Below are 25,192 nucleotides of genomic sequence, written 5' to 3'. Positions count from 1 at the left end.
CTTCTGTAGCCAACACAGTTTTTTCTGAATTACTACTTTTTTGAGCAGATATCAAGAAATGTAGCAGATCAAGAGTCCCCTACTTGTCCGTCTCTCTGTCTGGATAAAGGAAGCAGGCTGAACCTGCTCAAGAGGTGGCAAGCAAGCAACTTTCTGGAATAAACTAGTTAAAACATTACAGTTACAGTTATATTATACTTTACAGAAAATTAAACACGTTTCTTTGACATTGAAACCAGCTAGACCAGAACAGCCTGTGCCTGTGCTACTGAACACTCTTTCTCCCCAAAGCATCGTAGCTACTTCCAAAGTGCCTAGCAGAAATAATCTCTATCCTATACTACTTCCCAAGTTGTGCCCAAGAACCTCAGGGGGCACACTGAGCTTATCCAGCCCAACCAGAGACTGTGTAAATGATCTAGCAGTAGAGATGACTGAGTTCATTGCTCTGGAATATTTAGCATCGAACCCACCACCTGTGGTACTAACCTCATGGAAGTCCTGAACAAGAATTGACAAAGGTGAAATAGTGCTTCCAGGAACTTTCTGCAAATGCATATGCAAGTCCATACGTATCAGAAGAAGAAAACAGATTGATATTCTGGAAAATAAGCTCCTAGAAAGGAGTTACTGTTCAGCAAAATGCTGCCCGGAAGGACAAATTCAGGACTGTAAGCACTGAAACTATTTTCTTTTGTTTGTTCCTACTGCAGGCATTGGTATATGAAGTATCTTGGGGGGGGGGAGAGGAAAGAGGGAAGAGCAGAGGGAGAGAGTCATGGGACAGGGACAGGGACAAGGGCATCCCTATTTACAAACAGACAAGATTGCACTGAAAATACCTGAGTCGTACAAGCAATTTGCCTTCCTAGTGCAAACAATCCAGCTAGATCACAAATATTGGCTAAGCACTCAGGTGAAAAGGGGTGGCAAGTCATTATTTCTGGGAAAAGGCTCTGAAACAAAGAGGGCCCAAGGCTGTGACAACCTACAGACCTCTGCAAACCAAAAGCAGATGCCGGTGAGTCACATAATACACACAGAAACCAGCACAATTTGAGAAGCCTCTTCTTGACCAAGTCCAATAAAATTTCTTTTTGTTAATTTGCAATTAACTCAGGATTACATTGACATAATTGGGAGAATCTGACTAGTAGCTTTCTCATAAATATATTTTTTAAATCTTATCTAAAAATAAATACATTGTCATTTTTTAGAACAACATAAATCAGCATTACTTTGTCAGTAAAAGAATTAACACTGATTTTCACCCAGTAAAGGAGCCAGACCTTAGTTTATTAGTAGCTGTTGTGCATCTGGGCTGAGAAAGTAATCATTCCCCTTAAATCCAGCCCCAAGTGAGCTGCCCTGTAAGTTAGTGGAGAAAGTACGAGAAATTTTTTAAACACTTGTGCCACACTTGTCTTCTTACGCAACTGAGGACTTGCATCAAACGATACCCTGAGTCAGAGACCGCCGTTAAATTACGACTAGGTTTGTGTTGCTACCGGACCGATCCGAGTTCAGTCCTCCCCCTTCGCTGGCCAGCATTCTTTCTCTTTTTCGGCTAAACCCACCAATTCCAGTTCTAATCTCCCGGATTGCAGGATAAATCCAAAACAACTTGTTCTATGTCAAGGGAGTTATTCTGGATTTACAATGGTGTGACAGCTGAGTTTGGCCCGCTACGCAGAAAGTGCCGTGAACAAGAACATTCCCAGCTGTATGAAAAAGGTGTTGCTAGGCAGCAAAAGTAACTATGGTTACCTGTATCTGAGGCGAACCGCAGATCCCTGTGATTAGTCATTCATCTGGAAAACACTTTTTAATGAATGTATCACAATATAACACTGTCTCTTTATAAATATTATTGTTGCAATGACAAGAAGGTGCAATTAAATGGATTTTCCTTTCCCAGGACCTGCTCGCTCAGCTGCAGCCTCTGCAAGCTCTAGGTTGCTCACTTTCAAACATTTTGGCCTGCAACACTAGTGACACAACTGTAACTTTGGCCAGGGGTCAAGTGCTTTTAAAGTTTTCATTAGAGAAACGTCTTGAAGAAGATTTCAACACTACAGGAAAAGCCGTAGAGTTCCTTTACATAAAAATTGCCCTATGAGACTATTTCATCCCCAGAAAGACTGAAAATTAAGTAATGCGTTGGTCTCAGTCGGTGCCTATTATGTAACGTTGTTTGCAGATTAATATCTGAAGGTGCTGGCAATCACGCGCTCACACCAGTGCTCTCGCACTTGTCATCTTATGAGTCCTCACGGTGCTGGAGATTTCCAAGAGGCAGAGGAGGCTCAGGGAGAGCAGCGCCCTGGGGCCAGGATCCAGCCACAGCAGCGGGCGCAAGGAGCAGCCGGCACCTTCCCTCCAGCACCGGCACTTGCAGGGATGGGATCTTGCGGAATCCCCCCGCGCGATCATAAGAAAACCCCAAATCCTCCAAAGCCTGGGCAGTCCCTGGCCCCTACACCCTGCAGCAAAATTCCTTCTCATTTCCAAAGCTGGCAATCTGTTTTCTACCACTTCCTTCACCTACTGTTAAATAGTTGAGTCAGTAGAAATCAATCTCTAGTTAGCACAGTCATTCACAGGAGCATGTATTTGGCCTTGCGCGAGGGGTCTATTCCAAGTGATTAGTTTAGTCATTCTTTATCGGGGCCTTTACATAAATCACTGATTCTTGGGTGTTCGGGGGATGCTAACTAGAACTTGAGTTTACAAGAGCCCTTGTTACTTAGCCAGAAGAAATTGTAAAAGCATAATCAGGGAGCTCAGCTGGCGATTAAAAAGTAATCTCTCTTACCATCACTGATATCTTGGTTACTTTAAATATTAATGTAAAGCAATACGCAAATGAATTAATGACAACCCACATACTATACATAACCCATCTTACTTTGATTAAACTAGTGTACTTTGCTTACTACTGGAATGAGGCAGCCCCTACATCTTACTTTAATCTCCTTATTCAATCTCTTTATTAAAATCGTGCTTTTCAGCTGTGATCACTAAATCAAATAATACACGATGTGAGCAAAAAGCTTATGAAAATCTGTACAAAATATTTTGATCAGTCTTATCCAAAAGATGAATTGGGCTTCAAACAATGAGCGTTTCTTTTTATGAAGCCTGTTAGGAAAATCCCACTGCAAATATTCTTAAGCTTAAATGGTAGCTACTGAGGCTACTATTTGCATGCTACTAACATTAGATTTTATTTACTGGGCATCAGAGAAAAAGAGGGGAGAACTATTGATTCAGCAGTGAATTTGTAATACTGACACAGACATAAACTAGCACCATTTTGATCTTGTGGTTAGGCTATGGCAATGTCGCCTTCCTTGAACATGAGCTCCTTGATTTCATTGGTTTTACCCCATGAAGTTCAAATGCACATACACATACAGTTTCCTTGCAGATTCTCTCACGCATGATTGCACAGTCAGAAGAGGAAAAAAGCTTTCTTTCTCAGACAGAGATATGAACAAACAGAAATAGGAAGAACAAAAGGAAGAAACAGAAAGGTTTAGGCCAAGCAATGAGTCTCTTGTTGGAAGTGATGCATCAAGGAAAGAGAAAAGTCTTGGACTGGATAATTAGGATTAATATTTATTATACTGAGGTGATAGCCATCTAGAAACAACCCAGAGAAAGAATGAAATAAGACGCACTATAAATAATGGATGCCTATTATCAGAACATCTTTGATTTAGAAGCTGGACTACAAATCTCATAATATTTTTTTTTCACATGACTGCCCAGACTTTCTGCTTTAGACTGGTTAGAAATGCTTTTGTCTTTCTCACAGCTTACCGCATTTCTGCTCCCAAACCCAGCCAAAACCAGAGGTACAGCAGACTGCAAAAATGAAGGAATAAATTAGTTGCTAAATAAAACAAGTAACTCCCTGAACACTGGAGCTAATAAAGCTTGCTTTCCTATGAATTTGTGCCTTGTAGTTGATTGACTTTGGCCAAATGTGAGCACTTGAAGTACCCCTTTTCACAAACTGTACTGTCTGAATGAAATCTTTTTATTCTAGGTTCCAGGTTTCTTTTTCATGCACATTCTAATAGAGTATAAATTCCCACTGCACGCTTTAATTAGTAGAGTTTCTTTCCTCTAACTGCTAATTCATTTGCATAAAAGTTGGAGATTAATTATTTTTGTGATCTCTACCATTTTGCCAAATATGGTAGAAATCAGACAGTACTTTTCAGCTATTAGAGGAGACTTTGGAGACCATCATATAGGCAGAAATAAGCTCAGAACATACAATAGCGTAAGTCTCATTTCTATTGGACACAAAAATCTAAAAACCATTTTGGATTTCAAGATTTGTTTGGCTCTGTCAGACTGAAGGTTGCTAAATTAACCTGAATCTCTGCTATAAGAAAATTCAGATCTGGATTTCAAATCAAGGGATCTTGGATTTTAGGACCTGGAGCAGCCCTTGGGACGCTACAAAATTCCCATTTAAACCTGGCTCTGTGCCATTATCATTTGCGATGTTTTTGAAGCTAGAATCTTGGTTCAGGTCAACCTCTGATCATTTTTAATCTGCTCAAATGTAAACAATCTCTTAAGGGATGGAAAGCTACTTTCTGCCATTTTCTCTTTATTATCAGTCTATAAGCTGAAGTGTCACAGTTGGTTCTGAATAGTCAGGTGCACCTCATAGCTTGCTAATGAAGTCAAATACAACCTAAGTTTTTTGTAAAATCCTAAAAACTAGGATTAATTTTAGAAATTTCTGAGGTAATAAAATTAGTTCTCTATAGAAAGGGGTGCTGAACTTTCCCAAAGGGGAGAAAATATTTTGTACATAGTTTTTGCAAAACTCTGCATTATTTTTTGAATTCACTGAAGTGAACAATTAGAGCATGCAGTTCATACAACACAACCTAGTAAGAGTGCTTTTACATTTTAACCTGCATTAAATGGAGCGTATCTCACCATTACTGAGCTTGTGGTTGAACAAACAATAGATTTTCTCCAAGTGAATGCCTATGATTGTCTGTTAAATTATTAAGAAAAATCAAAACTATTTCACCACTTAATGTCCTTCAATTTAATAAGCCGATGTCTGTAATAAGTTGCATTTTTTTTCTATCTGTTTTCACAACATTTCCCCGATGGACTTAAATGAAATCCATCAACGTTACACACAGTTTGTGAAATAAGCCAGTTTTTGGAAAGAGTCGAACAGAGTCACAGTGGCTGAAATCCACCTCATCTATTTACAATCTGGATATTTGGGCTGAATGTGCCTAGACTTTCTGGCCTCTCATACTGCTGAGATTCCATCAGCTGCAACCAGCGTTACAGCTGCCAGGCTGGAATGGGACCCTCAGGCCCTTGTCTATACCCAGTTTGTCTAAATTTGGTGCCTTACAGCATCCAGTCCAAGAGCACAGGGGCTCTCTGCCTCCCTTTTGGGAGAGTATTCCTGATTCTGGCTCCTGATCTGAGTTCTGCCTGTGCATTATCCATTTAAGAAGCAGGGGATAAAAAGCAGAAACAGTGTAGGGAGTAGACATTTCACCCATGAGCTTCTCTCTTCCTGGCTCCATGAATTCTGGAGTTCATTCTGCACAGTGGTCTAGCTTCATCCCCACTCCAGATATCCACCAGCCAGATGTTCTCCACACTCGGAGACATGGAAGATGTGGTTTCAACTTTTCCCAGATCAAGGCAGGCCAAGGCCTGCAATTTCCTGGGCATCTGCTTTAATTTCCAGGCTGTTGAGAAAAGGGAGGTATATCTTCAAAGTGAAGTCAGTACTGTGAAGCCCCAAGGGGATGTACCCATCTGCTGTGAACCCCTGAGTATACTCCTTGTGCACACACCTCTGTTCCGGTTTCTGACGGTTTCGGGCTCTAGGCAGTTGCACACCAAAACTCCAGAATCTATAAATTCCACCTAAACTCCTGTCCTTAATACTTCTTGTTGACTGCATACCTCTTATGGCTTGCAGGTAGTCAAAAACAGACACTAGACAGAGGTACTAGATGGAGTTTAACCCATATATAACCCTTATTATACAAGATGAAGGCAATTGCCCCTCTTAAGCATCTCATAAGATTCTCCATATCAATCTTGGATATGTGACCTCGCTCTAGTGATCTCTGCAGTCTCTCCCTGGAACCAGTGTGCAGGTAACTTGCATGTGCCCACCAGGATGGGATGTTTTAACCATTTAACAAAGCCTGCAGTTGGGGACTAGCCTATGTTCAGGGTCCATCTTGCAGAAAAAACTTTTCTAAATCTTTTGAAAGCTCTCCCTTTTCTGAAGCGTTCAAGAGCAATGTTGCCTCACACAACGCAAGAAAAAATTTCAACTGATCAGATCCTCTGTGACAAGGCTACTGCAGACGCAAACTAACAACTACCAACCAAAGATACTTATGTGGTAAAAACATGATCTGGTGTTTTTTTTCCATCCAGTGGAAAATACTCCTAACACAAATTAATCCTGAAACAGACATCAGGAAAAAAAATCTTGCCAAAAATTTGTCTGCTTTTTTCTGGATGCTTAACTTTGATTAGAGATTTGTGGCATGTTTTCTGGCCTTAGTTTGTGTAGGTTGCTGTCTGCAGCAATATGTATGGCATCTTGTAAGAGTGCTGTCTGATTTACTTAGCTCTGACTTGATCTTTCCTTTCTAAGTGCAATGCCAAACAACAGCAATAAATGAGTCAAATATACACCTCTGTGCTGATTTTTTTTCTAGTTCACTGTGTTTAACTAACTTTCTGAAATTCTTTTTCTCTATGTAATCCTCTTGGAACTTCTAGAGTCACTAAAAATAATACTAATACAATATCACAGATACTATCTACCCCAAAGCAATCTGTTCCTTTACTGATAACTGTACTACCTCAGACTGAATTGTTTTGTAATATCTCCAAGGTACGGAAAGTGTAAATGTAATTTAATTAGAAGAATTTTTATAAGTTGAAAAATCAGATTAAAATATTGAGATAGATATCAGATCTTCCATACAATTCATTGAAATGCCAGTGAAAATTTATTCTTTGTAAATATGAATAGCATACAACAGAGACAAGTAAAACAACAGTTTTATATATGTAAATGTATATCTGATGTGCATTTATACATAGGAAATATACAAATATGCATAAAGAAAAAGAAGGTTAATAACAAGATGGCAGTTATGCCAATATAGCCATCTTAAATTAGAGGATAGGCCTACAGATATCACCTCAGACATGATATTGAGAAATATGGAGGGGGAACAATTGGGAGATTAAATTTATTTTAATCAAACTGTAAGATAATTATTATTTAATATCTTGCTTTAGTATGGCTTCTTTTTTTCTGCTTGATGCATCTCTTAGGCTGTATTTCAGAACTGTTCTCAATGAAAATATGAAAACATGGATTAATTACCACCACTTAATTTTCTAATGCCCTCAGTGAGGCACATTTGTATTCCCCTGTATTTGCACCACATCAAAACTAACATAACTCAGGCCACTAAGCACACAAAAGCAGAAAGGTAGCATTACGAAATCACCACATTAGGCAATGGCAAATTTTCTTTTTGCTGGCTGAAGACCCTTGCAGTCCCAAGCTGCTTGTTCCTCTGAGTCTGTTGGAGGTCCCTGACCCCACAGCCCTGCTGTGGGAGGGCTCCTGGGAGCATCACCTGGTTTCCTTCAGGCAAAGGTGTCTGGGCTAGTAGCACACAGTCTTGTATCACCACCGTCACTAATTATCGAGTTGATTTTGCCGGAAACTAGATTAGAAGATGAATTCACAAGCCTTTTGCCAGCAGGGTCATAAACAACCAAGTGACCAGGCCATACATCTAGGACCATTAATAGCTTTAGCTGACATAGCTAGATTCAGAAAGGGATGTTGGCCCATAGTCTGTGTGAAGCTATTTACTCACAAGTTTTTTGCAAGTAAAAGAGTTGCACTAGAATGAGTTTTGAGTATCTTTCAGAAGAAAGAAAGAAAAGGAGAAAAAAGTAAAGAAAGTAAAGAAGTTTTTTTAAAAGCATGCTTTGCTAAACAGATCATCTCTCTTTAGCATTAGCCGTTGAAAAACTTTTAAATTATTAAGGTAAGTTAGACAAAGGGGCAAATGTGGTTATATTTTCGGGCTATGACAAATATCAAGATCTTCCTTTGCGAGGGTGCAAAGCTGGGGTATCTCTTTTTAAGTCACCTGCACAAACACCCAACTCCAGGCAGTAAGATTCGGTGCACTGCAGAAATTCCAGGCTAAGAACATGGTTTACAGTGGAATAAAGCAGTCAGCACTGCTGATGCAGGATTTGATTAGCGAAAATAAACCACAAAACTAAGGAAAGATCAACAGCTCTGGAGGTGAAAGAAATTATTTGAGAGCAGCTTTCACCCTTCACCCAGACTTCAGTATTAACTGTTCATAAATGCGTCTGCTATGAGCACAGCCACACCCTTGTTCAGCATATACCTAACACTTTACAGGCAACACTACTTGTTTCGATTCCAAAAGTTACTACATCTGGGCTTCTGGAAACATGCCTTTTTCCCAAAATGTTTCAACATGGTAGTATAAGTTGTGCAAAGAAAACAATTAAAGAGTCAAGAAAAAAATGTACACTTCAGGGTTAGCAAAAAATGCATTTTTGTCACTAATAGAATGCTTTTTTTTTCCTTTTTTTATTCAGCAGAAAGCTGATATCCCACTGCAAATGTCTTTTTAAATTCCACTTACCAATTCGAGCTTCAAACAGGGCCAGCAATGTACTGTCAGCAAGCAGCGAGAGCAAGCTGCTGCCTAAGGGAAGGTGAGCCAGGAGCACAGGCAGGGCCCACTGAGGACAGCCAGAGCTGGGTGCTGGTGACAGGTCCATCAGCCTCCCCAGACAAGGCAAGTGATGAACCAGGTCAAGGCTGCACCCGGGGAGCCAAGCTAGGAGCAACAGGAGAGGGGGCCAGAGACAGGGCTGGAGGCCGGCTCTCCTGCAGCGCAGCTCAGGCAGGGACTGAAGGCCCCATGCTGAGCTGAAATGGGGCTCCTGTGCCCATGGGTCAAGACCTGTAAGGCCTATTGATGTCCTGAGGGCTCTGACACAGCACCAAAAAGCAGTTAAAGTGTTTATTATAAGTACTTCTTCATTAAAGCTTTCCTGTGAGAAGAACAAATTCAGTCCAATGGCTACTTCAGTACCATTGGTATCCAAAGCATTTTGTTCAAATCTGACAGCAAAAAGTTTTATATAATGTTGCATTTCTTTTATCTATCACCTAAAAACCTATTTAAGGGATATTAGAGGTCTTAAAACTAAACATATTCCATCACTGGACATTAATTCTTATCTTGACGTGTATTAAACAATCATTATTTAGTTCTTAAAGGTGTCTCAGTCAAGCTCTATGTTGCAGATGTTACATAAATGCAAAATAGAAAGCTAGTTTCTACCCTAGTATAAACTGGTTTCTGCTGACAGTAAGTTTAGCTCAAGGCATTACAATAAATATAATAAATAGCAGAAGATGGGAAAATGGGGAATTGGAAAGACAAAGGAAGTTAGAGTGTATAGAAACAAAAGGCAGCCAAATATATCTGCATGATTTTGTGTATGCTTGTTTGAATTTGTGAATTAGAAATAACATCAAATTATCAGAAATCCCCTATGGCTGTTTATCTCCAATAATATTTTTGGATTAGTATCCCAGCTCAGTGTAAACACAACGCACTTAATTATTGTCTTATTTCTTTGTCATCTAATATTTTCTAGTAATCAGAATTCTTTGCACTGAATTTAAAATAAAATGTTGTTCTTTATTACCCTAGGATCTGGCCTGGCTTCACCCACAGTCCCCTTTGTTTACCAGCTGAAGCAGTGTCTTGGAAACGGATATGGGTCTGTTATTTCTGAAGACAAGTAGTCAAGGAATGTGAGATGTACAGCAGATACTCTGCTGTACTGAAATGAACAAGAAACTAGCACTCTTAAATTGTGCAGATCTGTGAATTGAGGGGGATGAAATATATATTCGATATATACCTGTAGAAAAGCCTTTTATTAAATATAAACATTACCGTGTCTACCTTACGTATCTGGCCATGACAGATGAGTTTCTGAACCTTCTGCTAGATATTCTGATTTTTTAAATAGCGTGTGGAAAGCAGTAGGAATATAGATAATGGAATCTCTCCCAAAATGTATATGTTGAATGGAAAGACTTGTTAAGTCAGCTAATAGGAACCTCTAAGCAGAGGAGTTGTGCTCTGTTTTGTCTTGCAGATAAGCTCCCCCATCCTCGAAGATTCAAAACTCAGACTTCTCTGTAGAGTGCTTGTTCCCACAGTCATGTTTTAAAAACTTCGTCAATAAGCAGGGCTCAGTATGCTTATTTAAAGCACAAATGGAAGCTGAGGACACAGAGCTGTCATTTAAATTTTATGCATGAATATCAGTTTGACGTCATATCTCCTTTGGAAAGGTAGATATGTAGTTTCAGCACTCTCCATTGCTTTAGGAAATTTAAGTCCATATGACTTAGGACTGTATCTTAAGCACAAGATAAGATACTAATTGGATGAAGATGGTACCTATGATACTCAGATGTCAACAGTGAACATAGAAACACTTCAAAATCCAGGTAACTGTTCTCCCAGTGCATGCCCTAAAATACTGCTTCACAGGGTCAAGATTTCTTGACCCTCTCTACTCTGTCCTTGTAGCCCTGTGAAATAGTGTGCTTTCCTTCTCCAAATGCTTTATTTCCACAAAAGGTATGAGGAGGATGACTGGTCACTAAACCAGTATCCACACTTAGACTGACAGCAGGCTGCAGCAGGATAGGTAGAAGTCAGCCTTTCTTCTGATTTGAACATCTATCTTTCTGAACAGTATCATTTCTATAAAAAATTATAGGATAATATTAATAATAATAATAAATACTTGGAAATCAGAAATAATTTCAGCTATTTTGGTCTTGTGTACTCTTAGGCGAAGACCTTATTCCCACACATTGTCCATGGAGTAAATGGGCTAGATATAGGCATACTACCTGTAACTGACTGAAGGGCAGCCAGCAAGGGGAGCTTACTGAACTTCTTTCTATAGGAGGAGAAAAATCTCTTTTAAAAGCAAGGCTTTTTTGTTGTTGGACTCTAAACACCTTAGAGTCTGTTACTGTTATTTTTGGAAGGAGTAGGATCAAGTATGGCTTAAACACTGATGTTGGACATCGGTCCCAAAAATAAATGTAAGCAGGTCAAAGAATAGCACAAGAATCCAGGCCAGCAGCATCATGGATGCCAGATGACATTAAAGAAACTAGGAATCCCTGAAGTCAATTTGTATCTTCTGTAAATACCAGTAGCCAGGACAAGAGGCAAAAATTACTCAGTTTTAAATCTAAATTACAGAGGCTAGTGAACTGAATTGCTGCTTGGGCTTTTAATTGGGTTAGAAAGCATTCTTCTGCATAAACTTTGAGTATTCAGTATGCTTTTCAGAGGAAGAAAATATTTGTGACTGTTTATAGGTATTCAGAATTGTTCCTTGATACTAATCAAGCATTTCTTTCTGTTCTGCCTCTGAGTACAGTATACATGCCTGAGACTAGTTCCTGCTTCTCCAAAGACAGAGGAAGGCAGCCTGGCAAGCTGTACCAAATAAGAGGCAAACAAGACTCTCTATGGGGCATAGCTAGGGATTTAAGCCTTTCTTAAATGAACATGGCCCATCTCAAGGGAAGAACATATCAAGGCTGAGTTCTTTTACACCCAACTGATCTTTTCAGAAACTTCACTGAAAGTCAAGACATTGAACAGTATTATACATTGGCCCGAATTTTCACAAAGAAATAATCCTTCTTTATAATTGTGGTACAAATAATAATAAGACAGGTAGTTGCAAGATACAATAATTACTCCCAATAGGAGGATCATTTGGTATTCTAAATGTAGGATTCTAAGAGAGAGCTCAGGAATCTGCATTTGATACACCATGCAACACTGAGCACATTATGCTGTTTCCTGGTGATTTTTACCCTCTTTTCCTTTTCAGGAAGTGCCATAGGTGCACCAAGTTCTTAATAATATAGGTTCTTCAGTCTTTCATAAGGCTGTATGGTTCTTCACACAAAAGACTACTGGTTGATAAAATGAATAGCTGTGAATTCTGAAAGTTTAATTGCTTTTACTATGAATTTTGATTCAATCAAAGTTTTACTGAAAGCATAAGATTTAGTTGTCTTTATTCACTATGCCCTTCATAAGTAAGATTGTCTTCTAACCAAGTAGCTGAAAAACAGTACCTTGTGAGTTTAATCTCTACATACTTTCATCTAAACTGATATGAAAAAGAAGATTCTCCACATGGCTAGGACTGTTGAGGGAATAAGGAATGGGCAGAATTTGGAATTGCACCAAATACTGGTTGAATAGCAAACTGGTAAGAAATTCCAACAGTAATTTTCTGGTTGCCAAACACAGCAAATAGAAAAATGTCAGATCCACAGTCAAGGAAGCACTTCAGCTTACAAATTATTTATCACTATTATTTGTGAAATATCTGTGAAAGTGAAATATGTTTGAAGAAATTAATCTTAGTCTGGTAATAAAAATGGACTAGATTTGTCACATAGCTTTTCTAACAAGGATCTTATTCTGCAGGTCCTTATCTGTGGAAAAAGCTAATGAATGTGCCTCATGAATTTATATTTCATAATTCTAATCTTAACACTCAGTGTGGACTTGAGGTCAACAATTCTATTTTATTCTTATAATGAACTTCAATCTTGCATAACAACACTTTGATTCATATATGTACAACAAATACATCCAAGATTAGGTATGTTACTAAAGTTCAAGAAGCAAAACACAACTATAATGAGGCTCCAGGGGTTCAAGAGAGTTAATGAAAAATAAAATACCTAGACTTGTTTATGTTTTTTTTTATGTTGGATGGTAGATTAAGAGGCTGTGCAGTTTTATAACATTTTTCTAATCAGATGTGTTTTCTTCTATAGTTCATATTGAATTTCATCCTCTTGACACCTCATTTTTAATTTATATATATTTTAGTGGGCTGCACCTTTGGGAACATTCCCATTATAGACATTTTAAAATAGTTTATGCCTCTAATATGTCATTCCTTATGAATTAATCACCAACTCTATTTCCCCATTCAAACCTTCTCTGGATTTGATAAATCTTTTTCACCAAGACATAAACATTTCTACTAATAACCAGCTGACATTTTATAGACACCACGAGCCAAACTCTGAAGTCTTTTCCTACACAAAGAAAATTCTGTCTCAATAATAACTTCAAAGATGGATCATAATAAATTTGGTATGCTGCATAGAAAATAAGTTGGAAGTAAGCTTCCAATTAAGAATGGCTATAAGGCAATACAACTGTGCAGAGAAATACAGGAAAGTTTGGCAGGAATTGTAGCTACCTCTCTGATTAAATGCAAACACTCCTTGACTTATCCAGTTCTACACATTGATGGTGAGACACATTTGACTCGTCTCCTGCAGGGAAGATTATATGCATTTTTGCATTTTTCCTATGACACACAATTAAATTGTAGTACTCATTGTCACAGAATGTTGCCAATGCCAAAATTAAAAATGGGTTCTAAAAACAATTAGACAAAATTCATGGAAGAATTCACAGAAGACCTCTGTTCTGGAAGCCCCTAAACCTCAGATTGCTGAAAGTTATAAGAGTATAACCAGGGAAAGAACCGTTCTACACGTGCTCTGTGTTACCATCTTTCCCAAAGCCATTCTCAGAGACAAGACTAGTGTGCTAGGTGGATGTTTGTTCTGATCTAATAAAACTGTTCTTATGCTTTTACATAAGACTCCAACTAGACGTCTGTTGGAATTATGATGTTCACTGCTGTTTTAAAGTAAGCATATTTTAAAACAGAAGTCATAATTGGACATCCAGGAATTGGATGATTGAAAACTAGTAATAGAATTACTTGCTTGATGCCATCCCAAGTCTGGTAATGACTAGAAGCTGTTATTATTTGACAGTTGTTTTATACTTATGTGATAGGATTGATGGGGTCAGTCCAATTGCCAGAGATGATTGCATCATGAAGCCATACTCTCAGTTAAAATTCCAAATAAAAAGGGACCTGGGATTGGTATACTGCAGCCTTCTTCGCTAGCAAGCCAGATTGACGGGTACATCACAGTGCTTGCACTGACAGCCATTCATTCTGCTCACGATCATCAGATGTGCTTCTGTAAATCTTTAGTAATATAAATGGAGAGTAATTTTCTGAAAATGAATGAGACTATCCAGGTTTATTCTCTGCTCCTATTAGTTTTTAGGATTGGGGTCCTGCTCTAATTCTAAGTAGTCTGGGGCATGAAAATTTCATAGCTCATTTCCTCTTCCAGAGTCTACAGAAGAACTTCTGTCTTCCAATAGCATGTGACAAGACATGTTAGTGTAGGGAGTATTAATAAAGCCAGTGTCATTACTTCTAGAGGTGAGACTGAACCGGAGTTTTGCTTTATTGAGAGAAATGCTGCAGTTGAATTCATTTAATAAGTGTTTTGCTAATGCATAAGGAGGCATTGTTAAATGGTGAAGGGATGTTGAAGGGGCAGGCAGAAAAAGCACAAAAGAGAAGCAGAAATCCTTTCACCTCTTTATTACTAAAGCTTAGGTCATATGATGCCCCCTAAATATAGTGGGTAATTTAGAAATTGTTGAAAAGTATTACAGGAAAAGGCCTAACAATACTACTGAAAGAGCTGAGGTTTCATACTGATAATAAACCATTTTCAGTTTCTTAAAGTTGTGTAGCTTTCTTTCACTTCTCTGCATGTTTTACACGAGAGTATATTTCTTCCTTTACCACTATCAGGAATCATTTCTTTGTGTAATACCTTGTTTTTTCATGAAGGCTGTTAAATGATGTTGCCTACAAGTAAAACAGATAATGGAACACATAGACCCTAAGGCATATACTGCTCTGTAGAAACAATCACAAGGGGCTAAGATAGCACAGATTATAACCAGATTCAGGCTAGTGATGGGATTTAAATATACACCAAGAAAAGTAGTAGACTGAATTCAAATGGTTAAACCAGTGAACAAGACAACAAATTTCTAATAATTTATTATGTTTTAGTTGCTAAACGCATCAGGAATAGACTGTTGAAAGCTGCAAAATTCAAGATGGTTTGAGACAAGACTACATGCTTTCTGCCAGTTTGCTTTATTCAAATTACCTCAAAGTTTCATTGTAATTCAAGCACCAGATAATTGTAAATTTGCCCACAATGCTTAATCTTTATTTACTGCTGAAATGAGCCTATCAAATCTGAGGTTCAGATGAGTAGACTTCAGTGGGAGAATGGCAGGAATTACTTGCCTGCAGACATGGCACTGGGGACAGATTTCACAGTGATCAGCATCTGAAAGACATCAGAGGACAGGCTAATTCTCTGTAAATTACCAGTTTAGGAGGGCAAATTTTAACCTAATGATATTCAAATTCAACATGCCTGTTAAACAATCAGACAGAACATAAATTAATTCTCTTTAAATTACAGCTTTCTCACTACAAAAGCAAATAAATAAATAAATGAGAGAGAATAAAGTAATTTTCAATTCACTCTTTCAAAGCTAAATTCATCATTTGTAGTGCTTACACACTGATGGATTGCTTAAGTGTAGATTCACTCATATACCTCCTAAGGATACTGCACCAAATTAAAGAGGGCTCTGACTGATGTAGCTGGAATCATGTAAGAGGTTTTCAGTTCAGCCATCTATTTCTGTCCTGTCCTGAAATAACTGCTTACTTAGCACAAAGTGGCAGACAGAGCATATCTCCCAATTTCTTTTATCATTTTGCTTAATTCATTTCTGTATCTGTTTTTGGTTTTACCTATTACTTAGACTGGAAGTGCATCCACATAAGGAATTGACCAATTCTGTTAAGTAAATCTGGGGGAGGTTGTTACAAAATTGGAGAACACTTGTTTACACCCTATTTCTCTTCCTCTGTCTAAGGGTATACACACATCACTTTTTATCCTGCTCCTGCATTGAAACTTCCTTTGTTCCTGCAATGAGCTGTTTTTTCAGGGACTAGTATGTCAATCCTATTGTAACTTCCACACCTTCAGGGGCACATAACTAAACTATTTAATCTGTTTAATACCATTGAAGCGTTTCTGCTTCTTCCTTTGTTACAGTTTATTGTTTTCAGCACATGACATTTGCTTATTCAAACTCCAATAGTGTTTGTTTCTTTCCTAAGCAAAGACTAATCCAACTACCTTTCTGCTTTTTTTTTTTTTTTTTTTTTTTTTTAAGATAATCAACACTGAGGTGTTTGCCACCATAGTCTACTGGCACCTCTCACACCTCTCACATCTCATCAGAACTTATGAAACTGGAAATACCACACTGCCTCATCTTTAGTGCCAGAGCATGCTCTACCACTAGCTCAGGTAAGTAGTACTGTTAGCCTCTTCTGTGAGTAAATATGTGTTTGAACGTACATGGTTTAAGTTCTTACTGTTTTTAATTTCACAGGCACACAACCAGGCTCCGAGTTTTCTGCCAACAGGATCATCTTATGATCTGGACTTACACCCACTCTGCTTCCAAAGATGTAGTTAGGGACATGCCCTCCCTCTTCTATGAAGTTCAGTGCAGAATCCTACCACAAACACTATCTCATGCTGTTGTGGATTCAGTCCCAGTGTTACCAGTGTCTGAACATGATACACAGAGTATTTTCCAATCATAAATAAAAACTGACTAATTAAACCCATGGCCTCTCTTAAGCCATAACATATTGGCAGGGCACTTAAATTTGTTGCGAAAAAGCATCCATTAAGAACTAGCCCCTGAAATGAATTCCCAAAATATACTAGGAGATAGGGGATTACATGGCTATGTGGCAATACCTAAATTTTCTAAATGTTACAGCTTCCCTTTTAAAACCGTAATCAGCATGTTTGGAATAACTGTATGTCAGAAAGTTATTTAACAGTATATGACCAATCCACAACATATAATCCCAAAGGGAACCAAAATACATTGGGAATTTAGAGTACGGGAACCTAAAGAAGAAAGGGTTCCTTCTCCATGAAGCTTTATCTCATTCATGATTTCTTTACAATAGCAACACTCCTCTTTCAGTGCAGTGAGTGAGGTCTTGACGGAATAGCTGCTTTAAATGGCATGTTTTCCTTTCATGTTATTCTGAACTATGATGATAGCACTATATGGTTAAAACTACTCACATAGTAGTTTGACTTCTTTCTTTGTTTTTCTTATTCCTCTGTGGGCTTGTGGCAAGCAGTTTTGAGGAGGGCTTTGGAAAATGACTATATGGCACAGACAGAAGATGTATTCTCCTCCTGGGAGAATCCCAGGAGAAAACTGCAGAGCTGATGTGTGACACATGCTGGTTATTAAACCCCATCTTGGAAAAAGTACCAGAAGTGCATTTGCTAGCCATGCCTCCTTTAATAAAGATGAACTAGATAGCCATGAAGCAATGCATTATTCTTCCCTCTTCATATCTCAGTTCCTCGCCCACTGAGGACAACTGCGTTATTACAGTTGTAATTAGCCCACAACATTTCTGTGAGGTCACCATCTTCCAGTTAACAGTGTCTGCTCCATAGGTCATAAGTGTACATAATGATTTAAAAAAATATTTTTAAAAGATCAGAGAAGTAGTAGTTATGGAAAGAATATTCTCCTCAGAATTAAATGACAAATATATCATTATTTTTAACTCAATGTAGTACAGTCATTCCATCTGCCAAGCTGCCATTGTATCAATGCTCTTTGTAACAATTATTTTGTCAATGTTATTTTCATTCTAGTGCAGAAGCAAACACTTTTCACAGAAACTGAAATTCTGCTTTGTTTGAAAATTGATGTCCTTCAGTGTGGGTGATATGCTTTACATTGTTTGAAAAAGTGACTGAAAATATTTTTTCTCCCACTCCAGTCTTTAAAACAGAAAATAAGTAAATGAATTCTACAATGAATTTAGACTACAGCAGCTATGGTACCTGATATCTCTACTTGAAAGAAAGTTAATTATTAAGATTATCTGGAAATTCCATTTCCCAAGAGCTTTCAAAATTGTTTTAACGCAGAGGGAAAATAAAAGCTATTGGGCATTTTTTTCAAAATGGAATTCTGTTGAAAAAACTCTTTAAGTTTCAAGAACTCAGGTTGTGAGACCACTAGAAGTAATCTAGCAATCTGCCACAGATTCATCATAATGTTAAAGCAAAACATCATAAAAAACATATGCATCCAAGAAATATTTCAGCTACAGCAAACCTGGATATTCCAGCATCTTTTTATTTTAGTGAAAGTAGCTCTTATAATTGTGCAGAACAACTGAAACAAATGCTACCACTCTTCCCCTACAACAGTGCAGTCAACCTATTAGCAATATGAGTCCTACTTTGTCACTTTTAAAGGAAATTGGCTAAAAATAAATAGAAAGTAAATACAACAGAAAACAAAGTTTTTTGGGATGATTATAGGGTTGATTTACAGCTCCTGCATTCAAAATGTATGTTTACTTCAATGAAAGGTTAGTTGCAAAAGACAAGTTCTCTGCTTTTGTGCCCTTAAAACTGCACTGAAGCAGAAATCTTGATATCTGAGTCTGCCAAATGGATGCAGTAAACTAGTATTTTATAAATGGTTCACTATGGCCCTGATTGTTGGGTTAAACCAGCTATAAGGGAAAGGAAGGAAATGATCAATAGGGCTAAGCCTGATCTCTCTGAGAAGTACATAAACCTAATATCATAGTGAATTGCAGGAAGGCGCTAGGTCTCACTCCTCCCCCCAACATTGTTTCTCTTCCTATTTTACTAAAGGCAGTGTGAAGAGCAAAAGCAGAGTTCATGCACCCATGCTGTGAAAGGTAATACAGATCTCACTCTCCTCCATCTGGAGGAATTCTGACTGAATTAATCATAGTATCTAGAAGGTTTTCTGTTGCTGCTCAATCTTGTCTTATTGCTGTTATGTTGGTTAGACCTTTAAAACCAGAATATATCGTATATCTAACATCAAGGGAGTTTCATTAAAATTTTGTATAAAATACACACTGATTAGCTGGTTCCAAGTGTTTTAGTTATTTTGTATGAATTAAGTTTTATACTCTGGGACAGTTTTATTTCTTATCCATGAGAAATGTTTGACTTGTGCCAGTCAACTGGGTTGGATTTCTCAATAGACTGGATTCTCTTCTAGCTTGCATCTTTTTGAAAGTGATTTAAATTTATGTTTGCAATTAAGAACAGAGTATAAAATGACATTTCTTTTGTTTCTTTTTATCATTGTCTTTGCAAAGATGGAAACTGCTACTCCCTATGACAGAAATAAGATATTAGGCTAATTAAGTGTTACTACTACTAGAAACAGAACACATGATCTAAAAAAATCTTAAATTTTTCTTCTCTTTTAGGGACAATTCACCAAGAACCCAACCCAACAACTATTGAAGTCAATAGAAATCTGCACTATTTTCACCTACTATTTGATCAGTTTAGGAAGGTGAACATGGACAATGTGTTCTAGAAACTGACAATTGTTCTAAAGAAACATTAAAAACTCCCCCAAAATAGGGAAAGAACACAACCTCACTGAAACAAGAAATAAAAAAACACTAAAATCTGATTTCTCTCAAAAGATTTTACCTATAGAGTAGGCAATACAATTTGTTTGAGATACACCTGTACCAGAAAAAAATTCTTAGCATGGATGCAGCTATTCTGCATATCTACCAGTAAACTGATAAATTTACTATATACCAGCAAATCTTCCTTGGTATAGATATGACATCAGAAAGGACTATCCTTATCATATTTCTGAATTTCCTGGGGTTTAAGGTAATATCTGTTTTATGTAATCTTCCAAATCTATAAATAAACACCTCAAGAGCTAGAAAATTAATGGTTTTGAATACATTTTGAGTTTGTCCAGAAACTAAACAGAAGTCTGAATATACTTAACTTTGGGTGAGGTTCATCTTATTTAACTTTAGCTTTCTAAAAATTATACACTAAGTCTAACCAAGTTAACCACTCAAGTCAAAGTCTTGCTCCCTACTCAGTGGGGAAAGATAAGCACCTCCAGTATGATATATGCCACCCTTTTAAAGTTGATTTCACAATCATATCTTCTGATAAGATTTTGAATTTAAACAGCCCAATTCTCTTGACCTTTGTTATTCATCTCTATGCCTATGCTGTTCCCACTGTTGTGTTGATTCATTTGTGTGGCCAAGGGTGAACTAGACTGAGAAGCTGATCCAAGCCAGAAATAACCCAAAGAAAAAAAGATAACTTCTTTTAACACAGTTATTTGTTTGATCTATTTTACCAGGTTCAGAGAGGGAATCAAATAAAATCTTGCTTCCCCCCCTCCCCAGGATGTGTCTGCATTCTGGCATACTTGAGGGCAACTCAGGATACATGGACATTTCATGGATGGACCTTTTGCTGCCTCTGTAAAACTCCATCTCAAATGGCCACATTATAAAGCTTTACAGTGCTGCCCACACAGGCCCATTAGAGACCCGTGAGAGGTAACACTCAAAATCTATAAAAATTCCTAATCCATTGTACACATTAAAGCTCCACACAGTTTATAGTGATGACCAGGCTGTTCCTGCATAATCTCCATAGAGTGAATGGGTGAGCTCTTTATAGAGAGTTCTGAATTTTTTTCCCTTCCATGGCTGTCCTCAGCCACTTTGCTTCAGGACAGTTCAGACAAAAGAAGTGAAACCTGCAACCACATCATCTGATTTTTTGAGTGCTAAGCACAGAGACTGTAACAGTTGTCAGAGGGACCTCTGCTCTAGACATACAAACTGCTAAAAATACTACTTTATCTGAAGAATGAGGCCTCAGATTTCTCAGACATATGATATTAATGGATCCCTTTGACCTTAACTTCTCCATATCTCAACTTCGTACTGATCAAATGAGGATAAAATATTCCATTATCACATGGATATTGGGAAAATAAAGTAATGAATATTTGTGGTGATTTCAGACCCAAGTGATACATTTCATAGAAAAAAATATCTGTAAAAAAGTTAATGATTCTGTCTTCAGAGAAGAACAGTTGTGCAATGTCTGTCATCTGTAATGAACTAGGCAATATTTTAAGTATGTGATTCTGTATCATAATACATAGGCAGTCAGATGCCAAATTAAGACTGCACAAGCAACTTTCATTCTGGCATTTACAAACATTTCAGTACTTTCTCAATCTTACTTACATTTGTACTTATGTATACAATCTTTAAAACAGTGAATTTTGCTGTGGGAGCACTTAAAAGTCTGTAGCTAATGGCAGATTCTACACTCTTTCAATGGAAAAGGACTGCCATGATTCTTTATATTTGTTATTCATTAGTACTGATTTGTAGTTTGCCTTTACTTAGCTGTTTTCTCACTGTATGCCTTGCTTTGCATGTTTATAACACTCATGAGATCTGAAGAGTCACTTCAGAGATACTGTCCCTTGTTGCTTTGCACCATGTGCCCTGATATGCAGTTGGGCTACCTGAACACAGAGGTCTGTTTCCAAACATCTCAATCTTTCAGTCACAAATCATAATGAAAAATGAATCACTGATACATTATTTGAGAAAGTATTCACTCCCAAATTTTTGCCTAAAGGTTATGAAATCCGATAAATGAAAATCAGAGCAGATGATATTTTAACATTTCCTGTCCTCCTCCTGCTCTAAAAGGCATTTTCACTGCCCAGTTTGTTTTAGCATCTCTCAGCTTCAAGTAAGGTTGGGAAATTCAGTCTGAGCTACATATCAATACATTTAATTCCCTTTTTAACTATTGTTAGCTAAAATCAGCTATATAAATATGTCTTTGATGTTAAATCTGGAGATATGAAGAGGTTAGCAGGTATCTATTTTCCACTTTATTTTGCCATTGTTAATATTTGCATGTGTGGCTCAGAATTAATACAGGGAATAGATTTACTTGGCAAGAAATTATGGTGTTTACATTAGTATTTTCCAAGAAAACCCAGAGCTTCACATTTTAAATAAAGTTTGAATAAAGTGGAAATTGTAGCATCCAATAGCTTAGATTTGCTAGAAAGACAACATGACTATACATGCACTCCAATAACATGGTTAAAGCCACCATGTAAAAGCACAAAGAGTAATAGATACTGTGGCAAATTTTGCGCATCATCAGAAAGGAGACCAACTGTTTTGTTATTTGTATGCTATTCAAGTAGGCAGATTTCAAGAAACAGCCTTTAAAAAAAGAGCATAGCCAAAATGACCGAGTCCGGACACTGTGACAGCCAAGTAGGTCACCAAGAAAACTGCAACCTGAGTAATGCAGAACAGAAATAATCCTAAAGATGGAAACTAGACCAAAAAAACTCAGGAATGCAGCTGAAGTAATCACTTAAATCCTAAGAAATAAACAGGTCATCCAAAACAATTTCTCTAAGAGAGGTTAGTATAAATCCAGATTGACAAAGATTAAAATAGCCACAAGAGAAATTCAACTAGTAAATCAATTTTAAAAAGTAAAACTCCTTCATTTCAGTGGTAAACTAGAGACGAACTAAACATATGTAAGAGAAAATCATGTAAAAATACAACTTTAATCTTTGGTGTAATATATCAAATTTAAGTTTGCAATACCACCCATATTTTCATAAGCTTAAAGATCTAAAATGCAAAGAGAACACAAAACTTGACATGAATCCTGAGATCATGATAATTGGGGTACCAGTATAATTTCTATGTTAGAAGCACGCCAAAACTCCAGAAAAATCCCACGTACAAAATGCATTAAGAAATCATAACGATCATTCTAAGCACTGAAGTATAAGCAAGATCCAGAGTAAATTTATTTTATTCATTGGAGCTTTTACTAGATAAAATCGATTTTTTTAAAAAATTACATTTGTTGTGCAAGTGCAAATTTATCTTTCATGGAGGTTCTACAAATTATGGGTATTAGGACAGTCCTAGAATACATACGTATGCAATTAATTTAAGTAATTAGACTTAATGAGCTTCATGTTCATCTAATAAGAAAGAACAGCTCTTGAACAATAGGGCTAAACTTAACAAAAGTTAAACTTCAGTTAACTGTGCACTACTTTATGTTTCACATGTTATATCATTAATAGTAATATGTTCTAAGGTTTCTTATGAAATACATAAAGAGCAATTTGCACTGCAGTGATAAGAGAGTATTTGTTTAACACCTGAAGCAACACCTTGTCTCCTTCTAAATGCTCCATGAAAATTCCCAAAAGATAAAAGTCACCGGAGTTTTTAAAATACATTGAAAGATAGCAGTGTTTACAGATTAAGGTCATACATTCAGTATTGTACTCTAGATATTCACTATAAATGCTAGACTCACTCTGTTGCAGGCCTGATTCAATTCCATTTCTAATTTGCTTTTACTTTACCAAACCTTTCTCCAGGGATTCACATTTGTAATTTTATTCAAAAACTGTTCCTCCTATGCATTTTTCTATCCAATATCTGAATGTGATGATTATACATTATTCATGTAATGGTAATAATGTTTGCAACTCCAAACAATTGCCGTCATTTTTTATAGAATAATTTAAAAAAAGGTAATTAAATAGGATAGGCATAAGTAATTCTGAAAGGTCAAGTTCTAAAACCAAATGTCAGAGAATCTCCATGTCTTCTCTGGAGTTTTCAAAAAGGGGTGAGAATGGAAGTTGAGTGCCACTTGGTTTCATAACTTCTGGTTTATGCAGGATAGGCACAATGAAAATACAAAATTGACTATAAATTGATGGTAAGTTTCATCGAGGTTGCTGGAGCTGTTTGGGACTAAGGAGGTTAGTGCCAGCTATTCATATATATGTGTGTTAATACATATTTGTTCTGTTTGCATATATCAGAGCAGTTGGTTCAGGAAGCAGTGACTCTGAAGAGTGAGCTGGACTTGAAAATGGAAGAAAAAAGAATTCCCATGCTTTCACTAATTCTACACTAACAAGAATATTGTATATTTCATCATGGGCTTTTGCTATGAGAAAGAGCATTTCAGTCTGTTTACTAGCCTATTTATGTATGTTGTTCCATATCAAGTTTATCCTTAGTCACTTTCAGATCACATGAAACCAAGTAATAATTTATCTACAGATACTGAGGAAGTCCATGACAGATCAATGATTGTAAATTTATACCTGCTAAGCATCTGACTTCTCATAATCAGTGATTCAGTCATAAAAGAATCAAAGACTGCTGAAAAAATGGAAGGATCATACTCCCATCAAATTATCTGAAAATTTTAAATATGATCATTGAGAAGAGCAGCACTTATTTTTAAATAATACATAACTCATTTAGACAATCAGATTAAAAGATAGCAACAATTGAAGAAAGCAACAGTTCTACTAAAAATGGTCATTTCTTACGTCTTAGATTAGCGTGAAGGTTCTTAAATACAGTACAGAATTGATAATTAGCAAGGTACTTAAGCGAGGAGGATTGTAAAGAACATTGGACCAACTCAGCTGCTGCGGTAGTCTAAACTTGAAGGATGCCCTTCTAAATCACAAACTTCAGAAACAGATTCCCTAAGCGATTCCTGCTCAACTTCTCTCTTTTTTTAAATCATTGTCTATTTACAGCTTATTGACTACAATTCTAAAATCCCATCTCAATAAGCTCTTACTTCAAGAGAAATTCTTCAGTGGATTATCTGCACAAAGTCTCCATTGATTCCTCAAAATGAATTCAGGAACATAACATGTATAGTCTACTCCTTCAGTTACTCAGCAATTTATTAAAATTATGCTGGTCTTAAAATATGCCAGTACCTGCTTTTCCCACATCATACGAATTATTCCTTCTTAGCCTTATCCAGAGGATGCAGACAGTAGCAACAGGGAAGAAGAAAACAGCGCATGTGCAAGTAGTGGTACATGAAAGTCAACTTTAAGCTAACTTGGGAAACAAATTCATAAGCTATCAGTACTGAATTTGAGGTTTGCTAGTAGGCAGATTTCCATTTGATTACAGAAATTCGCTCCAAAATTCAGGTATAATGGGATTCCAGCTTTTTCAATAGGTAGACTGGTAGCAAAAGCTTTAGGAGGTCTTTACTACAAATGCCTGA

At 37.1% G+C, this 25,192-nt stretch overlaps 1 protein-coding gene across 7 annotated transcripts in view; it reads right to left on the bottom strand.

The window, feature by feature from the left end:
• Positions 1-25,192, bottom strand: part of LGSN (lengsin, lens protein with glutamine synthetase domain) — an 85,534-nt gene that overhangs the window by 42,292 nt on the left and 18,050 nt on the right. The window contains exon 6 of one of the 7 annotated variants that reach the window (XR_009957769.1): positions 15,236-15,439. The exons of the other annotated variants lie outside the window; for them this stretch is intronic. The gene's annotated coding sequence lies outside the window, so the exon portion shown is untranslated. Of the gene's footprint in view, positions 1-15,235; positions 15,440-25,192 lie in introns of those variants that run through there. 7 annotated transcript variants of the gene reach the window in all.

The sequence above is a fragment of the Rhea pennata genome, chromosome 3 (assembly GCF_028389875.1).
Source record: "Rhea pennata isolate bPtePen1 chromosome 3, bPtePen1.pri, whole genome shotgun sequence".
Classification (NCBI taxonomy): Eukaryota; Metazoa; Chordata; class Aves; order Rheiformes; family Rheidae; genus Rhea; species Rhea pennata.
Note: the sequence above shows the minus strand (reverse complement) of the source record. Positions and strands in the feature narration are given on the sequence as shown.